At 38.8% G+C, this 21,685-nt stretch overlaps 1 protein-coding gene and 1 long non-coding RNA gene across 5 annotated transcripts in view; one reads left to right on the top strand and one right to left on the bottom strand.

Annotated features, from left to right (window-relative positions):
* The window catches only part of shank2b (SH3 and multiple ankyrin repeat domains 2b), a 305,670-nt gene that overhangs the window by 269,572 nt on the left and 14,413 nt on the right, over positions 1-21,685 (bottom strand). The window lies entirely within an intron of this gene.
* On the top strand, positions 7,734-8,749 carry LOC120724505. Its single transcript, XR_005693943.1, has 2 exons — positions 7,734-7,780; positions 8,321-8,749. It is a non-coding gene; the product is annotated as an uncharacterized LOC120724505 (long non-coding RNA).

The raw sequence follows: 21,685 nt of genomic DNA, 5'->3' as shown, positions 1-21,685 counted from the left end.
ATAATAATAAAACCAACAGGGTGTGTCAATTTTAAAATGAACTCTAAAAGACACAGGCAGCCAGTGCAGAGAGGCTAGCACAGGGGTTATATGCTCTCTTTTACGAGTTCCTGTTAGGAGTCGTGCAGCCGCATTTTGAACCAGCTGCAGATGTTTGAGCAACGGCTGACTGACCCCCACATTAGGTGAGTTACAGTAGTCCAGGCGGGATGAAATAAAAGCATAGGTCACTGCTTCAAGGTGCTGCCTCGAAAGAAAAGATTTTACTCTTGCCAGTCGCCTTAAATGATAGAAACTGGACTTCACCACTGCTCTGATTTGGTTTTCCAATTTAAAATCACTGTCCAACTTGAAACCAAGGTCAATAACAACAGGTTTAAAATAGACTTCCAGGGATCCCAAATCAACAGAGGAAGACTCACAGGGACCACTGGGTCCAAACATCAACACTTCTGTTTTCTTTTCATTAAAATGTAAAAAAGTTTAGAGCCAACCAAGTTTTAATGTCATCAGTTATGAATAAAGGTGATGATGAGGGTTGTGATAGCTGAAGGGTCAGCTTCCCATTCTAAGTGTGTACATGGGCATATCCACCAATATGGTAAATAGACTGATTCTTACAAAGCACTTTTCTGCTCTCCCAGAGTATTCAAAGCACTTAGTACAACATGCCACATTCACCCATTTACACAAGCACTTTCTTCTATGATTTTAAGTGCCTAAGTACAAGGGCAAAATGTATAGACTATAGCTACTAACATGTGGACCTCCTGAGAGGTAATTACTCTCTCTACAGAGAAGGGAAGGAGACTTTTGGACTGACTGAGAAAGGCAGGAGGACACTCAGAGGTTGGGCAGCTGTGCAGCTTTTCCTTGGATGTGTAAATAAAAGCGTGTGAGCAATAATCACTCACTTTCTGAGGAGAACCTGCTACACATGCATGTCACAACACGTGATGTCATTAAAGTAGTTAATATAATTAAGGCAAAACCATACACTAATTAAACTGTGCTTATCTGATATTCAAAGTGTATGGAGTGCAACTATTTAATCAGCATAAATAAGCACAGTAAATATGGGTCTTTATCCACCTCAAGTGTGGAGAGATTTTTCTTTTCACTGAAATGCAATCATCATTACTCTGGTGTTCATCAGCTGTTAAAGAAGCTAAAAATCAATCTTCACTGGCTTCTAATGGAAAACATCTATAGGAACTGATGTGTTTTATCAGCAGAAGCTTAACAAATGACAAATTAACAGCAAACAGGAGCAGTAAGTTTTAGTGTTAAAAACAGCAGCTTAAAGCAGTATTATATTTACTTCCTTTATTTTTTGCTTGAGTCATGTCACCAATAACTTGCTTCCCCTTCAACTTGTTTTACTTCCACTTGGAAGAACAAGCAGCTTTTTTGTTCAGTGACATTTATATGGACTTTTCCTTGTATGCTGAGAAAAAGAGGAAAATAAGCCAAACTTCTCAAAGACAAAGGAAATAATACAAAAAAGAAGACTAATTTAAATGTGGAATGTGAGTTTAATGGTTTTTATTATTGTCAACAAATCACAAAGAAATACTAAAACCAATACTGCTTTAGTCTTTGTCAGTAATATCTGACCTCTCTGCTCTATGGCTTCCCTTGTGCAAAAACACAAAGTACTTAAATGTTTTTCTTCTCAAACAGGAGAAAATGTATTTAGTTGGGCCTATTTTCAGCACTCAAATAATCAGTTCTTGGTGTTTCAGTGAGTTTATATTATAGCAGTAAAGTGTACAGTACTGTATTTGAGTCTCTCATAATAATTTGTTTGGAAAACAGGAAATAACTACAGTGATTTACTGAAGAGTACAAATATACATGGAAATGCAGCACACAAAGCAAAAAAAAAAAAAAAAAAAGAGTTTGCACCATTCTGAGGAGCTGGAAAGTTCATATTTGGTGTGGCTACCATATTTTTCAACACTCTTAAGAAAACTTGTAATTTCTTGTAGAGATGGCACGATGCCACTTTATTTATGTCCAGTACCGATATCATAAATTTGGATATCTGCCGATACCGATATGAATCCCATATAGTGTGTTTTTTGATCAATAAAACAGTTTTTTAATATCTTGCTGCTTTTTGTATAAGTTAATACTCAAGAAAAAAACAAAAAAAAACAAAAACACTAAAGCTATTCTGTTATACCTGTATGCAAAAAATACACTGCACCCAAAATATTTCATAGTTCAGCAACACTGATCAATCTAATAAACTTAAACCTGCACCATCCTCCCTATTCTGGTATTTTAAAGAGTACTTAGCAGAAATATTAAGCAACCTAACCAATAGGGTTATAAAACTCCCAGCAAAAAAAAAAAAAAAAAAAAAAAAAATAGGGAACCACCCTCCACCTCATGATGCTTAATCGACGTAATCAACTTCAATTTGATGCAGTGTGAAAAAAATGCCCAGAAATCAATTATTTTTCAAGAATAATTAAATAGATTCAACATCTTTCTTCTACAGAACTGCAGACTGCACAGATGGTAAGTACTATAGCTTACTAGGGTATATTAGACTTAACAGTTACTATATACAGTAATGGACTTCTATATATTTTACATCAGATTAAAACTTTGGGTGTAAGATTCAGACAATTATTTATTAAAAGCTCGACATTTTAAATGAGAATAAGAAAGAAAAGTATGTCTTTGTGCCCCCTTTTCCCTGTTCATGCCCTATCGGCCCCCCTGGCTAAACTTTGCTAGATCCGCCCCTGCACAGTTACAGCCGTCAGCTGCATAGAAAAAGATCCTCGAGTAGAAAGTAATATTAAATAAATTCTAACAACAGATTATCAAGCTTAAACGTGCTGCTGTTGTTCAACCGCTGGTTTCCTCTATCTGGTGCAAAGTGGGCCAAAAACAAAGAAGAGAGACGGGCGACAGAAAAGCCGATCAGCTGATCATTAAGCAGTTTCACGATTAAAGTAGCAGCAGGAGAGGGAGGGAGAGAGAAGAGGCAGTCGCTCCATATATCGGTTGTTAAGCTTAACGTGGCAATGCTTTACAAACATTCAGAGATGAACTTACACACTTGCTTTACTTCTCTCTGGGATCACTTCCTCGGAGATGAAATGCTGGTTTGGTAGCGAGGCTACAAATACACACAGCCGCTCTATCACCTGACGCATACTGCTGCGACTGCTACGGTTATGAGCTCAGTTACGCCGTGTCACAAGTTTTGTGAGGTGCTTTTTTGATATTTAATGGATCGGATTACATTTTTTATTTCTCTCCAATATCCGATCCGGTAATTTACGTCAGTATTAGACCGATACCGATACGTAATATTGGATCGGTCCATCTCTAATTTCTTGTCAGGACTAGTTCTCCGGGCCTCTTGAGGGGCATTTCAAAGCTATTCTTTGGATGTTTGTCCCATAAAGGCTAAAAATCCAATCCTCCAGTTGTGCAGATTTTGGGTTGAAATGAAGACATTCACAATAGCAGGATGGAAAGGTGTGTGCCAGCATTTTTAATAGCTGAGTGCTCGGCCTCTGAGGTAGAATTTGTCTGTTTTACTGTGCAGGCAGTCAACAAAGGTGAAATCCTCAAAATAGAAGACAATAGGCAGATTACGTGTTAGTTAACACAGGGATGTCATCGGATCCAAACACCTTTCCACTTCCTGTTCAAGACTGTCCTAATTTCCTCCTAATTAACCTCTGCACTTCTTGATTCACTAACTTTCCCTTTATCCAGCCTTATCTCTCTCATCTTTTTCATTCATGAACTCCTCAAAATACTCCTTCCATATTCTCAACATCCTTTCTTTAATCGTTAGTACTTTTTTCCCTAACCTGTGGGACATCCTTTCCAGTTCAATCTCTCAGTCTTGACAATTCTTGATGATCTGCATGTTGGATGTGTAGCTTTTTTAGACCAGAGGCCCCACCTGACATAACCCTTCCCATTTATCCAGGCTTGAAATTCTTCTATCTCTGCCCATGTACGGATAGATGTTTTGTTGAATTTTGGTGAACCTTGGCTTTTCTGGACATTCATTTCACAGTTTATCCAGAGCAGTTGCAAAGATTAGACTATTATCTAGTGCTATTTAGCAATCATTTCATGTTTGGTTTGCATATCTTCTGCTATCTCAACCCCTTCAAACTAAATCCAGGCTCTGCATAATTCAGCTCAATGCTCTCTTCAGCAAGCCGGTCCGTGTTACCAAGCTCAAACTCTCAGTCTAATCACTGCACTCGATCATTCCAGCAGCCACCCCTTCAACCCCCTCGGGGCATATACTCATGCTCCGCTAGAGACAAATTCTTTAGCAATTCTAGTGAAAATAATTGCATTTGCCCCTCTGCTCTGCAGTGCTTGTAGCAAGAAATTCAGAAGTGCGTACATTAAAGTTTGTTTTCCTATGAATTGCATCTCACTCTATGTAGAAGATGATGATTGATTCCACCCTCCAGCTCAGTCCTAGGTCCAGTAGTAGCCCATATGCTCTGTATGAGTAACCCACTTAAAAGCAGAACTTTTAACTCGAGTCGCTTTGCTATTCAAAAGCCTTACGGACAGTACACTCATAGTGAAATCTAGTTGCAGCCAAAGCAGAAGTCCTCAGGAGAGACGTTTTCTTCAGGGGCAAGAGAGATCTTTCCTAACTGAAATAGTAGGAACTGTGCAGAAGCTCAAGACTGCTCACTCAAAAGAATTACATGAACTTGCACTACGATAACATACGTGCGACAAGGGTGTTTGAGTTTTTTCTTTACCAAATTATATTAATTAGTGTAACTTTTAGTCAGAGTGTATCAATAGAATTCAGAGTGACTTTATTGGGTGGGACTGGACTACCAAGCTGCCTCCCCTGCTTGGCGGTCTGAATCTCTTTAATATCACTCCACAAGACATGCAGAATTTCTCTCAAATATTCAATTTTGGCAGTGTGACTCTCCTGTTTGGTTGCATTAGATAAAGGTTGGCTCAAATGTTATTTGAGGGGGCTCTAGGGGCGCTCTATCCAGAATTAGAATCAAAAACAAGATAGACGAAAAATCAATGCAAAGAAGAATACGCTGCGTTTTCTTCAGCAGATAGAACACGCACGACAAATTGTCAACTGGTAATTATTTTCAAATCCTCGCCTCTTCATCATGGAAACCACACAAAGAAGTTCGTATGATGCAAGTTTTAAGTTGAAGGCCATCGATCTTGTAACAGTAATCTAATTACCTTCTTTGCAATAGTTATCCCTTACTTTACCGGTTACTTGAAAAAAATAATCGGATTACAGTAATGCATTACCTGTAACGTGTTACTGCCCATCTCTGGTCATAACTGCTCAATAATTTGAATGGTGTGTCCATTTCTATGTCTTTATATTTTCTTCTGTCCTCAATTCTTCCTGCATATAGCGCCACCTACAGGTTTGTGAAGTACTATCATTGGTGATAGTTAGCAGGAGTAGAGCTTCACAGTTTCTGCTGTTTTCCAGTCCTCCAGAGGAATAACTTCTGTCTCATGGCATGCTTGTTATGAGATTTAGAATTAGCAATACATACATCCCCATATTACATGTCAAATATAGTCTCCCTGGACTTTTTCTTCTCGCATCTGATTCAAGTCCAGCATCATCTTGGATCCATATGTTTGCTTACATAATGTTTTCTTACCCTGTGGTTCTGCTTTCCCATTTCTAAGTCACTCAAGTCTAAAACCACTGCCGTGTCAACATATAGCTGGTGGTGGTACCAAAGTCTCTTCCATCTTTAGTTACATTTCTCCTCCTATTAACAGGTGTGCCATTCTCTGAGCTTCATCAGCTGGTAATCTTTCTGTTGGCTCTCCTTTCACTATGTCAGGGGTCGGCAACCCTGGGCATGCGTGCCACAGTTGGCACGCGAAGGGTTAACTGATGGCAGGACCATAGCTGGACTGGCCATCGGGCACACCTGGCATTTGCTCGGTGGGCCGATGGTGATTTTTCATTTTTATGGGCCAATGATTTTTTTTTATTTATTTATTTTATAACAGTATAAACAATGAAAGGAGGTGGATTGGCCAGATGCTGGCAGATGTGTAAAAATAACTCAGTTGTTTGGTGGTGGCTGTGGCGGAGCTGCCACAGAGGCCAGCAGGTGGATGAGGGAAAGGTGAGGCAGGAGGAGCAGAGACCCGAGGCGGCCGCCAGGTGAACTGAACTTCAGGTAAGAAGTTATGACCTGCAGTCTATCTGGGTCAGATATAAACCAAGTTTAGGTGGAGTTTATTTTCGTTGTGCTGACTTTTTACAGTCCGTTACAATAACTCGTACTGCGTGCTAGCTAGCATGACGGAGTTTCTATACAGCTGGGTTTGATGCTACCGGTAGTGAACTTTATTTCATAAGGTTAGTTAGTAGAGTTTCCAACCGTCCCGTATAAAACAGAATCGTCTCGTATTCAGAGAAAATATTACGCGTTTCGTATTGAGGTGAAAAGGAACACAGTTTGTCTCGTACTTCAGCTAGAATGAAATAAGACACAAAGCTGGAGTTATTCTGTGTCTTTACGCTGCAGCTGCCTCTTCTTCTCTCATTCTCTCCCCTCTCTCTCCTGTTGCTACTTCAATCATGAAACTGATCAATGATCAGCTGATCAGCTTTTCTCTTTTGTTTGTTGATCGCCCACTTTGCGCCAGAAAGAGGAAACCGCTGGATGTCACGCTAAACAACAGCAGCACGTTGTTTAGTGTCGATAGCCCCTGATCCCCGTTGCAGGCTCAGCCTTTACTCTGCTTTGCTTTACCCCTTTGCCATCTGGAATTTTTCCTTACTTTTCTCACTCACCATCATGCAATTTATTCATGTTATGCCTTACCCTGTGCCTTTGCAAGTATGCTGCCAATGTTAATATGTTTTATATTGTGTAAGATGGAACTTCCAGCCATGGTAAGACTGCTTTTTATTCTTTGGGGCCCTGGTATAATTCCTATCGCCACTGAGATTCTGTGATGGCCATTCGAGTTTAACTTCCAGATAGCTTAATTGAATTCTGTATGATTGTAATGAAGCTTATGCTTAAGTTCAATAAGGAAGCTTTGTAATCACACATTTGTCAGCTTCCCAGGTGCTTGGTGGGTAATCTATGCTTTACATCACTTCCACTTTCCCAAGATGTCAAGCCCTCTCCATTGTGGAGGCCTTCATGCAACCCACCTCTGCCCCATCTTTGCCTCATTCATATTATTCAGTCTCCATCCAAACCTTCATCTTCATCTTCACCACCAGCATCTATACTCTGTGGGGTCCTGGTCTATTTCCCATTACTGCTTGAATTCCATTCTGCAGTGATGGGTGATCTATATGGGCAGAAATCTGTGCCATCAGAAACTGAATTTGAATAAGTTCAATTTGAATTTGAATTGCTCAGATTGAATCTGAATTGTAACTTGAATAAATGCTTTTGAAAACTGAATTTGAATTAGTCTAAATTGAAATTGAATTTATACTTTGAAAATGAATTGATTTGCTTTGAAACTGCATTTTATCCTTTAAAAATTCAGCTCTCGAATAATTTCAGTTTCACTTCTCACCATTCAGTTTCAGTTCTACAATTCAATTTCAGTTCCAAAATTCAGTTTTTTGGAACTTACATCCGGTTCCGGTTCAAGCGCAGATTAATAGAACTACGTTTTACTAGCGGACCGAAAGTGTTACTGACGGGAATCTACAGCGTCTTGAGCTGAATTAAGACTTCAGAAGTTATTCGTCATGTCGAATGACCAGCGGATAAACTCTCAGGTTGGTAATAAATGTATTACATGTATAAGAACAAGCGTCATGTTAACAAATGATAGCCGTAAGGTAACTTTTATGCTTATTGTAGCTGTTAGCTCAAAACGCTAATTTAGCGTAGTTTGCCCTGAATTCAGCTTTGACAAATATGATCGACTGTTTCTAGTAGAATTCCAAAGTTGTCGTCTTGGACCCTCTCAGAGTACCCCCTCTGTATGCTTGCAGAGACCCCTACAGTAGGGAAACATGCAAAACGGTGTCCAAACCTTTGTATTTTAGCTTTATTTATGTCTTACACAGCATCCCAACTCTTTAGCTAACTTAATAACTTTAGCTAAAGTGAATAGTTAGTCTAATTCATTAGTGCAGCATTACTGGGTCACCTCTGTTTGAAGTGATATAATATGATATACAACTATCACTGAAACAGCAAACTTTGTGGCTTGTTCACTCTTGACAATAATTACATTTCTAAATTCTCTTTGTGCATTTACAGGTAAATAATATCTAATATTTTATCTAAATGACTGCTTTGTCTTTGAAAAGGGTGAAGAGCCTGAGGCCGGTGACGGTCCAGTTCTACTCTAAGTACATCCTTACAGTGGCTCACAGGACAAGGCCACGTTCCTGTCCTGCCAGAAGAGAAGAGAAACTTCAGAGTCTTCATGCAGTTCAACCACACCTGTCATATTCCATATGACAGGGGTCTCAAACTCCAGTCCTCGAGGGCCGGTGTCATGCAACTTTTCCATGCCCTCGAGGACTGGAGTTTGAGACCCCTGCCGTATGGTGTTCATGCTGTTTTCTACCACACAGTTACAGCATGTCTGACTGCCTGTTCAGCATATGCAAAAATATATGATGAGTTTAAGCATGTGATGACTAAGGCCTTCCATTATGGTGTTTGTCATCACATGTCACAGACATCTGGATGATCATTTGGAATAAACAAAAAACTAAAAACTTGTTACTTCATCTTTTATCTTTATTATTATTATTATTGTGTTCTTATTTTACATTTTTCATTGTTAGGCATTAGGTTTATTTGTAGTAGTCCTTTCCAACGTCTTTCCCTCTTCCATGTTACTGTGTCAGCTTGTCAGCATCTATTTGGGTTTGGAAGTGGAACAGAAAGTAAAGAAATCCAAAGTGCCATTAAAACCAGGAGAGGTTCTTATATTTCAGAAGAAGGGATTAATTCAAAAGAAATGACCTCAATGCCATATTTTATTTAGGAACCCGAGAGAGCACTTTGCAAAATAACACATTCTTATAATTTCACCCTCAGATGAGCCAAGCTACGACTGTCAGGGAAGGTGATGTAGGTACAGAGCATATGAGAGTGGTTAAGTTAATGTCTCTTGTCTAGATGAAGGCACAAGAGGGATCAATGGCAAGGCGTAGAGATTCAGTATCTTCAGTCTTCAGTGGACACTCCATTTCTGGCACAAAACACCTGTAAAAGATGGTCGATTTAGGAGGTGACCCGACAACTTCAGCCTGTCAAACATATTAATGAAGCAGTGTGTTTAAAAAAAAAAAAAAAAATTAAGCATGCACTCAGTACCCTAAGAATTATTATGGTAGTTAAACACAGTGATAGTTGTATATCATATTATATCACTTCAAACAGAGGTGACCCAGTAATGCTGCACTAATGAATTAGACTAACTATTCACTTTAGCTAAAGTTATTAAGTTAGCTAAAGAGTTGGGATGCTGTGTAAGACATAAATAAAGCTAAAATACAAAGGTTTGGACACCGTTTTGCATGTTTCCCTACTGTAGGGGTCTCTGCAAGCATACAGAGGGGGTACTCTGAGAGGGTCCAAGATGACAACTTTGGAATTCTACTAGAAACAGTCGATCATATTTGTCAAAGCTGAATTCAGGGCAAACTACGCTAAATTAGCGTTTTTAGCTAACAGCTACAATAAGCATAAAAGTTACCTTACGGCTATCATTTGTTAACATGACGCTTGTTCTTATACATGTAATACATTTATTACCAACCTGAGAGTTTATCCGCTGGTCATTCGACATGACGAACGACTTCTGAACTCTTAATTCAGCTCAAGATGCTGTAGATTCCTATCAGTAACACTTTCGGTCCGCTAGTAAAACGTAGTTCTATTAATCTGCGCTTGAACCGGATGTAAGTTCCAAAAAACTGAATTTTGGAACTGAAATTGAATTGTAGAACTGAAACTGAATGGTGAGAAGTGAAACTGAAATTATTCGAGAGCTGAATTTTTAAAGGATAAAATGCAGTTTCAAAGCAAATCAATTCATTTTCAAAGTATAAATTCAATTTCAATTTAGACTAATTCAAATTCAGTTTTCAAAAGCATTTATTCAAGTTACAATTCAGATTCAATCTGAGCAATTCAAATTCAAATTGAACTTATTCAAATTCAGTTTCTGATGGCACAGATTTCTGCCCATAGATCTAATCATGTAATAGCTTGACTGAATTCTGTATATCAATAAATCCTGTTCAATTCTTTCTAATGATCTCTCATTATTAAAATAAAAATTGAATTGAATTGCTCCAATCAACCCGGGGTTTGGTTACTGGTGATCCCTAACTGCCCATAGATGTGAATGTGAGTGTGAATGTGGTGGTCTCTCTGTGTTGGCCCTGCGACAGACGGGTGACCTGTGCAGGGTGTACCTTGATTCTCATCCTCTCTCGACTAGGATAGGATCTGGGATAAGTTCTAGGGTTATCTCAGATAAGCCTAGGAGATTGGATGGGTAGGAACTAATGGAACTTCTAAAGGAGTAACCACACTCAAAAATGAGTTCATAAAAAGGTTTGTAAGATAAAATATTCTGGCTTCAGATTTGTGACTGATCTTTGATCTTTGTCACAAAATCCTCAGTTTTAGACTAGAGGCTGCATTTGTTTGTTCTGCTTCTCCTAAAGGTTCTGGCTCTTAAAACCTCAGAGTTGTGTATAACACATGTTAAAAATTAAACAAATAACAAATATAGTTAATAATCACATTACTCTTTTTCCTCCAGTAACCCAGTACTAAATAGAACTAGCCATATTACTAGTTACTAAGTAAATTAAGTTACTTAAGTTAGTTGATATAAGTTGATATAAGCCTTCTCGTCCAACATCACGCGTGCTCGTGGAAGAATGGTCAAAAATTCCCATAAACACTCCCCTAAACTCTTCCCAGAAGAATCAAATCCTATGGATTAAGAACAGGATATTACTCAAGTTCATACACATTTGAAGGCAGATGAGTGAATACATGCAATATATTCAAACTTTAAATCATAGCATTTTCATTCTTTCATTCTCAGAGCAGAAATGTTACAAAAAGCCTCAAAACTGGAAAATGTTCTGCGCAGTCAAAATCTTTACGTAGGTCTACTTCCTGTTATCCAAGTGTACATGTAAATTTTACCTGTCTGTTCTTATTTGTATGTATGTGTTTTATGTATATATGTATACATGCCTACTATATATTTTGGCTATGTATTATTCTTATATTTTGTTTATGTTTAAAACATCTAAAAAAAATCAATAAACACATTTTTGTAAGAAAAAAAAGATCACAAAACCTGACTGAATATAACAAAAAACAAAGTGAAAAGAATAAGGAAATTACACAAAACAGATATGTTGGCAAAGTTAGCAAAGGGAGGAAATACTTGCAGTAACATACTTGTTCTGGATACTGAAGAGCACAGGGGTAGCTCGATGTTTTCGCAGTATTGTGAGGGGCTAAACCTCCTCAAGCAGTGTGTAGGTAGCTGCTCGATATTGTGCCTCCACCTGCTAGCCTCTCTCCTCCTTCCTCTCCTCATCTCTGCTCCTTGCTTGCATCAGCTTAAATAAGAGCATCAGCAGAGTAATGAGTTCTCCTGACTAAGAGATCAAGCTGGTGCATCCATCGTCCCCTGATTAATAACTGTCACCACACACACTGGGGAATGTTACCCATCTCCCAGAAGCAGAAATCAGGGGACCAAGAGGCAGTGTGCATAGATGTGCATTCATTATGTGTTTGTACTACACACATTAATGGGAGCGAGGAGTAAAAATGGCTGAGAGACATCAAGAAAGACTGGAGAATTTGTGGTGTGTATTGTACACCACACGTGAACTCCAGCCTAACCCCCAGCTTGCCAGAAACTGCAGCTTATTAAGGCTAATTGGCTTCTTTATGGACCCTCAGCTCATTATCTGGACATTTTCAGAACCCTTATAGGATCTGTTTGGCCATCATGTGAATCTGGAATATATACCACACGTCTCGGGGTTATGATTAAGCTCTTGTCTGGTATTTCTGGTACTGTATGATTAAATTCACCGCACTTTGTATAATGCAATCTTATATTGCAACTGTTTTCACTGCAATGTACATTTTTAAAACTATTTCTATAACAACACTAATTCAATGTACTTCGTATCGTATTAATGATGGATAAGCGTTTTTGTGAAATTCAAATCACACTTACATAAGAGCTTTACAGCGAATATTACTACATTATTGTTTATATTATTGCAGAGTCTTTACCACTCCACATGCAAGGTCTTAAATAATCAGGCCCCATCTTATCTTAATGACCTTGTAGTACCATATCACCCTATTAGAGCACTTCGCTCTCGCTCTGCAGGCCTACTTGTTGTTCCTAGAGTATTTAAAAGTAGAATGGGAGGCAGAGCCTTCAGTTTTCAGGCCCCTCTTCTGTGGAACCAGCTTCCAGTTTGGATTCAGGAGACAGACACTATCTCTACTTTCAAGATTAGGCTTCAAACTTTCCTTTTTGCTAAAGCATATAGTTAGGGCTGGACCAGGTGACCCTGAATCCTCCCTTAGTTATGCTGCAATAGAAGTAGGCTGCTGGGGATTCCCATGATTTGGTCTTTGGTCTGCCTGGTGTGTTCTTAAAGTGCTATACAAATAAACGATGATGATGATAATAATAATGATGCATTGAGTTTTTCCTTTCCAGTCACCTTTCTCACTCACTATGTGTTAACAAACCTCTCTGCATTGAATCATATCTGTTATTAACCTCTGTCTCTTTTCCACAGCATGTCTTTATCCTGTCTTCCTTCTCTCACCCCAACCGGTCGCAGCAGATGGCCCCGCCCCTCCCTGAGCCTGGTTCTGCCAGAGGTTTCTTCCTGTTAAAAGGGAGTTTTTCCTTCCCACTGTCGCCAAAGTGCTTGCTCATAGGGGTCACATGATTGTTGGGTTTCTCTCTGTGTATTATTGTAGAGTCTACCTTACAATATAAAGCGCCTTGAGGCAACTGTTGCTGTGAATTGGCGTTATATAAATGAAATTGAATTGAAAAATTACAATATAAATTGAAATTGAAAATATATGTTGTTAGTGTTTGTAATTATCTTTGTGACACAAACCTTCCTGTCTGTGCTCATAAACAAACATGTTTCTCATCGATGGACCACAAAACAAGACACTTTTTCGTCAGTGGTTTATTTATGGAATGGAGTGATTAACAGCTACAGTGAGTTCATCAGTTAACAGAAAAGGAAAAATACTGACTAATGAATCCCTACAGCCTACAGTATGAGTCGGTGTACTAAACGTACCCACGTGTTGCCTGATTCTGTCTTCTGTCAGAGTAGCAGCTTATTTTTACTGTTCTTAGGCAATACAAGCCTGTGCTAATAAAAATACACTTAGTATTACAACCTACAGTATAACATGTCAGAAAGTAACACAGTATACTTGCTTGCTTGATTGATTGATTGATTGATTGATTGATTGATTGTGGATAAGGACCAAAACATGATTGTGGCCAGTCACAAAAGAATGAGCAAATGCTGTGAACACAAATCTTTCCACACAGTAGGAGTGGGTGATCTGAACCAAAAAAAACCTGACACCAGACAGCTCTTTCTGACAAGAAATTTAAGCTATTACACTAAACCAGACTTCACATGGCGCTCATAGTAGAAAGCTCACTGAGGTTCAATTCAATTTCAAATTCAATAATTTAGTTTTGTTAATATGACACTAAATCACAGCAGCAGTTCCCACAAGGTCCTTTATACTGCAAGGAATACACTAACACAATAACACAACTCAACAATCATATGACCCCTTATGAGTAAGTGCTTTGTTGACAGTGAGAAGGAAACAGTCCCTTTTAACAGGAAGAACCTCTCTAGCAGTACCAGGCTCAGGGAGGGGCGGCCATGTGCCACAACTGGTTGGAGGTCAGGGAAGGAAGACAGGACAAAGACACACTGTAAAAGAGAGGGTCAGATATTAATATCAACTAATGATTAAATGCAGAAAAAAAGGTGAGTGAAGAGGAAACAATCAAACATTGCATCACGGCAGGCCCCCAGCAGTCTAGGAATATTGCAGCGTAACTAAAGGAGGATTCAGATTCTCACCATATGCTTTGTCAAAAACTAAAGTTTTTAACCTGATCATAAAAGCTGAGAACGTGTCTGTCTCCTGACTAACTTTAGAGATATTGAACAAATGAAAAAAGCAGTTCTTAAAGGAGTTTATACTAAAGGACAAAAAATTACTCCAAGATTATTTACAGTGTTACTGGAGGCCAAAGCAAAGCTATCCAGACTAAGCATCTGGTTTGATACCGAAAGATTTTCAGGGCCGAGTACAATAACCTCAGTTTGATCTGAATTTAGAAGCAGAAAGTTAGCGGCCATCCAGGTCTTTATGTCTTTAAGACATTCCTGCAGTTTAACTAATTGGTGTGTGTTATCTGGCTTCATGGATGGGCTGGGTGTCATCTGCATAGCAGTGAAAATTTATGCTATGTCTTCTGATGATGCTGCCTAAGGGAAGCATGTATAATGTAAACAGAATTGGTCCTAGCACTGAACCCTGTGGAACTCCATAATTAACCTCAGTGTGTGAAGAGGACTCTCCATTTACATGCACAAACTGGAGTCTATTAGATAGATATGATACAAACCACTGCAGCACAGTACCTGTAATACCTACAGCATGTTCTAATCGCTCTAATAGGATATTATGGTCGACAGTATCGAACGCTGCACTGAGGTCTAGCAGGACAAGCACAGAGATGAGTCCACTGTCAGAGGCCATAAGAAGATCATTTGTAACTGTAAATGCAACACTGGCACGGCTTTGTTGAAGAATTTGTATTTTATCAGTCAGGGGTTTGGTGGCTATGCCCAAGCTTTTAAATGTTCAAGATAAAACTATATTGATATAAATAACACTGTCATAATCTATACCTGTGATGAAATCATTTTGATATATTGCTAAAATTCAATATATTCTCCAGTCTCCTGCAACACAGTGGTGCAGCGGTTAGCACTGGTTAGAATTGTGGTTACTCTGGATTCGTCCCACAGTCCAAAGACATGGGTGTTATGTTAATATTACATAAAGTCCCTAAAGCATATAGAAAAAACACTGTATTAAAGCATGGCCAAATCTGGTATGAAGTTTAAAGTGTTTTGAATACAGTAAATGCCATTCTCCACTAAACCAACATGCTAATACAAAGCCAGTACAAAAATCACCCTGGACTTTGATTAGTGCAAAAAACTAAGGGTATAAAATTTCATTTTCAGTTTTTTTGAAAATCAATCTTTTCATTTTAATTGTAGAGAGATTTGTCCAGTTTCTGCAGACAAGTCAGTCATTGTATTTGTCATAGCAAGTAACAGTTAAGTAGACTAGCAACTGCTAATTTCACACAATGTGCAACAAGTTATTTCAGAATACTTGCCCCCATTTTATGTAAAAATGTCATGAAAATACAACAAAAACCAACTGAATGATCTGTAAGCAACAAAACAGCATAAAAGAACAAAGGCCTCGATTCTATGCAGCTGATGCCTCTTTTAAGTGAATGTGGAAGCCATCCTTCTCATGGATCTTTCCTGTGAATATTTCCAACCACTGTACCACATACAGACATACATAGATACAGTGGGGACATATAGGAAATGAATTATTTATATGTCCTGTAAAGGCTAAAAGTGGGTCAGTGTACTGAGAGGTACAGAACGAACAATCTTGACTATAACCCCCCCCCCCAACCAAAAAAAAAACCAAAAAAAAAAAAATATCAGTAAAATTTAGTTTCATTTTAATAATCTCTAAATTAAAAACTGCCTTGACTGAAAATGGCTAAACCCCCCATAAAATGAGAGGTAGCGAAAATTAGTTAAAGGTAACGTCTCTGGTTGCTCATGCTAAAGCACATAGTTAGGGCTGGATCAGGTGACCCTGAATCCTCCCTTAGGTATGATGCAGTAGGTGTAGGCTGCTGGGGGATTCGCATGATGCATTGAGTTTTTCCTTTCCAGTCACCTTCCTCACTCACTATGTGATCATACATCTCTCTGCATTGAATCATTACTAATACTGATAATAATGCTAAGTGCATGCCAACCAAAGCCCAACAGCCTGAGCCAAACCTTCAACAGGTAACAAAAAGAGGGATAAGCAGTCAGTCTTACAGCCTTAATTTCAACATATTTATGTTTGTAAAGACGAATCAACGTTTCTTTGAAGTCTCTTTGGACTGAATTTCAATATTGTTTTGCGTTTGTATTCATACAAAAAACAGTAAAAGAATGTGCGTGTGTGGGATTTGTGTTAATCTGTGGAACTGTAGCCTCAAGTTTATATTGTTAACTGGTAACTATGTGACTGAGTTTTAGGTCATTTTACAGAGTAACAATGTAAAGTAACGAGCAGTGTGACAAATCGCTTTCTCTTGTCAGTTATTAATTAACATATATACATAATGTATGATATATGACTTTTTTCATTAGCTCCCCCAACGCTCTTTAAAGGTCAGCAGTTCAGAGAGTCCCTGTATGATCATCTATTTCTAATATTGTTGGTTTCCAAGTGCTGGAATTATACACCACAGTTAGCATAACCTGTAGGAACAAACGCAGTGATACCGGATCAAGCAGAGATTGAAACTCAAAGCTCCATCTTCTAGCACATTTGCAGGGCTTTATTGAGTGTTGACTTTCTCTTGAGAAGGTTACCACCTTCTAGGGTCAAGGTTATCCTCTTTGAGTTCTGCCACTTTTCATTTCTGCCATCTAATCAGAAGCAGCATCTACTGCAATGTGAAAGGCAGCAGGTCAGAGGACTGTGATTTAGAAGCAGGACCTTCCGTTTCTCTCTGTATGTCTCTTTGATTTAGTGTCTGCTCTGCCTGAATTTGTGCCCTGATTCTCAGTTTTCTTTGCCAAATTTGTTCACTTGGCTGGTAATTTGTTTGCTCACTCAAAAACTTGGAACCCCACCTCCCACACACAAGCATGCAAACGCACAAACACATACACACACACACACGCACTCACTCAGACATTTTTGTTTTTCAGTGTCCCACTTTTTATCTCAAAGCACTCATATTGTCATCTGCCTAACAGACTGTATATGCTCATCTCCTTTGTATTAGTAGCCATCTGGGTCCACACTTAAATGAGTCCAATTTAAAAAGAAAAGCAACTCATCGCGATCACAATGAAACTTCTATACTGGGAAAACACTCTTATCGAGTATCCCATGTCAATGTTTGTTGAAATAACAGCAAAAAAGCATAAGGTTAAAAAAAAATGTCGAGGAAAATGGAGGCTGAAATCAGCAGCAGCTCAGAGAAAAGTGAGTAAAAAGTGTCCAATCAGTCACAGGCAGGGAGATGGGGATGGGGGGTTGGGGGCAATCAATGAAACTGCGTGAGATAAATGACACAGATTTAAAGGCTGTGAGATGAACAGAGAGAATAAGCACCAACCTGCATAAACACAATTGCAAGGTTAGTGAGTGGTTGGATAATGAGACATAATGACCATGAAAACATTGCACTGAAACCAACTGAATTCTCATTTATATTATTATTTAAGGTGCTAGAATGAAAGATGTCAGAGGTTTCAACAGGAAATTAAATCACTGGCGTATTCTATACACGTCTATGGTTAAATATTATCAGCTTTAAATATTCACATTTACAAAAAACCTCATATCATATTTCATATGGGGTCTATGTATTCTGCAAACTTTCACATGTCGTACAGTGAATATCGTTTGTCTCATGGGTTGTCGTCTTTAAGACTTCTACACTGAGTGATACGAATTGCTTGTTACATGCAAATTCCATTTATGATTACGCAATATGGTAAACACAAAGCATCAGCATTAATCACATCAACTCATCCACCTACAACAGTTTTCCTCCCCACTAGTGTCCCTGAAGTGAAAAAAAGAGTGGGTGGGGGAGGGGTAGTCCTTTGTGAAATTTGTTTCCTGCTCGTTGTTTATTTTATGTTCCGTGTGCGTCTCTGTGCTGCGCTAGGAAATTTACAATGTCATAAAATATTACTAATTCTGCCTCTACCACTTCATTCTTGAGGGTGTCATTCAAATGACAAATGCAAGATTTGATTGGTTGAATAATGCAGAGTCTGTTTTAAAGTTGCAGAAAAGGCCCATTTATAAACAAAATTATACGACACAATAACCTGAAACAGAGTTACTTCCAATATCTCCTGTAAGGTTTGGACCTAGAATTAGAGGCTGTAAATAATTTATTATATTCTTGTAGAGTAAATGCATTTAACAGTTATTGTATGTTTCAGTAGAATACGATTACACAGTAAAGTTGCTGTTGATGCAACTGCCTTTGCACACAGTCAAATCTCTAAGGAAGGGTGGGGAGGAGAAACGGGGCAAAACAAACAAGTAAGCAGCTGAGGATCAAAGATGATGTGATGTGATGAGTCACTACAACAGTTAAACGTGATCCCGGTTTGTACTTGTTACTGGTTGATCAGCTGGTTCTGCTATATAATCAAACTTCCTATCAAAGTTTAGTTTTTGCACAACACATGCTCTGTATTTATTACCAAATAGATTTTTTTTTTAAAAAGACATTCAAGCTCTGTCATGTAGCACGGGGAGCATCTGCACATCCATCACACAGATGTTCTATGAAAGTACAGGAAGAGTCTTAAAGCCACTCCAGGATTGTCTTGGTGAAGAACGAGGAAGCACTGTTTCAGTGCTGTACTCTGTAAACTCTCTGAACTCTTTCATTCCTTTTTTCTAACTAGTCTGTGTGTCCGTGCTCCAACACAGCATGATGCTAGCACCAACATGCTTTCTTTTAGAGGTTGTCTGGCATAAAGTCCTAATGTGATTGTCCTTTCCCCATGTTCACCTAGCTCTACAGCCAGTGTTGGGAAGGTTACTTTTAAAATGTATTCCACTACAGATTACAGATTACATGCCCCAAAATGTATTTTGTAACGTATTCCATTACGTTACTCAATGAGAGCAACGTATTCTGAATACTTTGAATTACTTAATATATTGCCATGCTTTTTACAACTACATGAATGTACTATTGCTATGTGATTTATTACTATTAATGAAGGTAATAATCAAGTGCAGTTCTGAAAGCAACACCAACTAGATGTTTAAATCTTAATATAAATGAGTAACAGTAGGTGGACATTAGGTAAGGCTGCACTTTTTGCAGTGATCTCGTATAGAAAACTATTCGGCGCGTATATAAAACAGGTCCGCGGCTCCGAACCGTAGTAAAGGGACCTCTGGCTAATACATCGGGTCCCTGTCGGGCTCGTAGCTGAAAACTAGCTTTACTTTGTTGTCTGGGTCAACTTTGCTAGCGAGAGACAGAGAGAGGCGTTGAAAGGCTGCTGCAACGGAGCTTATTGTTTCGGAGGAAAACAGGAACACAGTGTACAGTCGAGTCTTAATAGCTTACTTACAGCTGGGCTTATCAGGCTGCAGTGGTTATTATTATATTTACATGCTTCCAGCTCCCGTTTCGGGTAGGTCATTTGTTGAATAATAATAATGGATTGCATGTATATAGCGCTTTCCAAGGCACCCAAAGCGCGTTACAATTCCACTATTCATTCACTTTGACATTCACACACTGGTGGAGGCAAGCTACAGTTGTAGCCACAGCTGCCCTGGGGCAGACTGACAGAAGCGAGGCTGCCATATCGTGCCATCGGCTCCTCTGGCCAACACCAGTAGGGTAAAGTGTCTTGCCCAAGGACACAACGACCAGGACAGAGAGCCCAGGGAACGAACCGGCGCCCTTCGGTTACAGATGCGCTTCCCAACCCCCTGAGCCACGGTCGCCCGATTTTACAAACATTTCTTCACGTCATTATGCGGCCGCAAGTAGAGGTGACATGGGCCATGAGATCGAGACACAGGAACTAGATCCTCTTAATGTGTGTTTTGTTTGGGTTTCCACCAGTGTGGAATTATCAAAAATAGAGAGAGCATAGCCTAACATATGAAACAGGAAAACACAGTGTAATCCATTTATTTCAACAAACTAACTGTATTCTGAATACCACCTTTTTACTCATGTTTTGTATTTTAAATACGTAACGCCGGTACGTGTATTCCATTACTCCCCAACACTGTGTACAGAAGGCTTACAAAGCTCTATTAAAGTAACTTTTGGGTACTTGTTGCCTTCTTTGCCAAGTGCAGACTTGTTAGTCAGTTTAGCCAGATGACCGTCTCCACGAAGAGTCCTGATAGTTCCAAACATTTCACTACACTTGCATACGCTTTCATATGTTTAAAAGTTTTAAATCTTTGCTACAATCTATGTCTTACTAGAACTTGACCAACTGCCAGTTACAACTAAAGGGTGGGAACTTTGAAACCATGTGCAATTCATTCAGCTCAAATCTCAAGGATAACTACAACAAACATGACTACAGTGATCTTACATCTTTCCTAAATGTACTTGGATGGAAAGAAGATGGGAAGAGCTCGCAAGCCATATTAAGCAAAATGTAACATTGTGGGTTTACTAGCTAACTGTAGCTGAGTCTGTTTTTAATTAATTGGTTAAATTAAAAAAAATCACATTTACCACAGAATCTGTACTGTTATATATTTACCATTATTATATTATATTATATATATTTACGTTATGGAAAGCAGTCCAGAGACTTTGGAAAGTCTCACAAAACAGTTCAAACAGGTTTAGATGTTAACTGTGTTTCAAAATATGTTAATTTGTTCAAATTCCAAGTAAACAGACCTTTGCTAGGAGGGTTCTGACCAATAAAGCAGTGCATCAACAAACACAATTTGCATGCGTTTTTTTATTTCCCTCTGAATGCAAATGTGAGTAGAATCATAGTTAAACATTTCTTGAATTAATTTGCTCTAAATTAAGAACAAGCACTGCTGTGAGGAATGTGCAGCAACTTTGTGAACTTAAAAAAGTAAATGAATCTCAAGTGGCCATGACAAGCTGTTTTTTTATTTGGCGTAAACTTACAGGTGGTGGGATATCTTTCTCTTCTCATTGGAAAATTGACCTGTTTGTCAGTTTCTTTACACTGGATTCAGGACATAGCTTTACACAGCAAGGAGAGAAATAAAATAATGGTATATGGCAGCAGTATCTTCATTTTGATCAGTTAATGTCACAAACTAGCCAGTGTTAGCTTATGACTCCGCCCTCTCACTCAAAAATGCTAAACACCAAAATGCAGAGTCCAAAACCAAGAAGTGATGATGGCTTTCCGGTAAAAGATCATGATGTAGTCTGCATCCATGGTCACCTCACACACATCTCACTGTGTCTGAGCTTCTTTGTGGAGACTTACAGCAAAACTAGGACTTCATGGTTTTGTGATCTTGGTGTCCTTTGTGGCCGCCTGAAGCTTTCTGATTGGTGAATTTGGCAGAGAAAGTTGAGCACACTGGGTAATAAGGCCAAAGGCAGCTAGCAGAAACACACACAGAAGATGCACAAATATGACTAAAAAGCCAACTGCCAGCATAAAGTAACCCTGTGATAGCCAAACCCGTGGCCACACTCTAAAGTCGGTAACTTTTGTATTTTCATTCTTCATTTGAACATAGTAATACAT

Source organism: Simochromis diagramma, unplaced genomic scaffold (genome assembly GCF_900408965.1).
Source record: "Simochromis diagramma unplaced genomic scaffold, fSimDia1.1 OVJJ01000692.1, whole genome shotgun sequence".
In the NCBI taxonomy this organism is placed as follows: Eukaryota; Metazoa; Chordata; class Actinopteri; order Cichliformes; family Cichlidae; genus Simochromis; species Simochromis diagramma.
The sequence above is the reverse complement of the archived record's forward strand: the minus strand, read 5'-3'. Positions and strand labels throughout refer to the sequence as shown.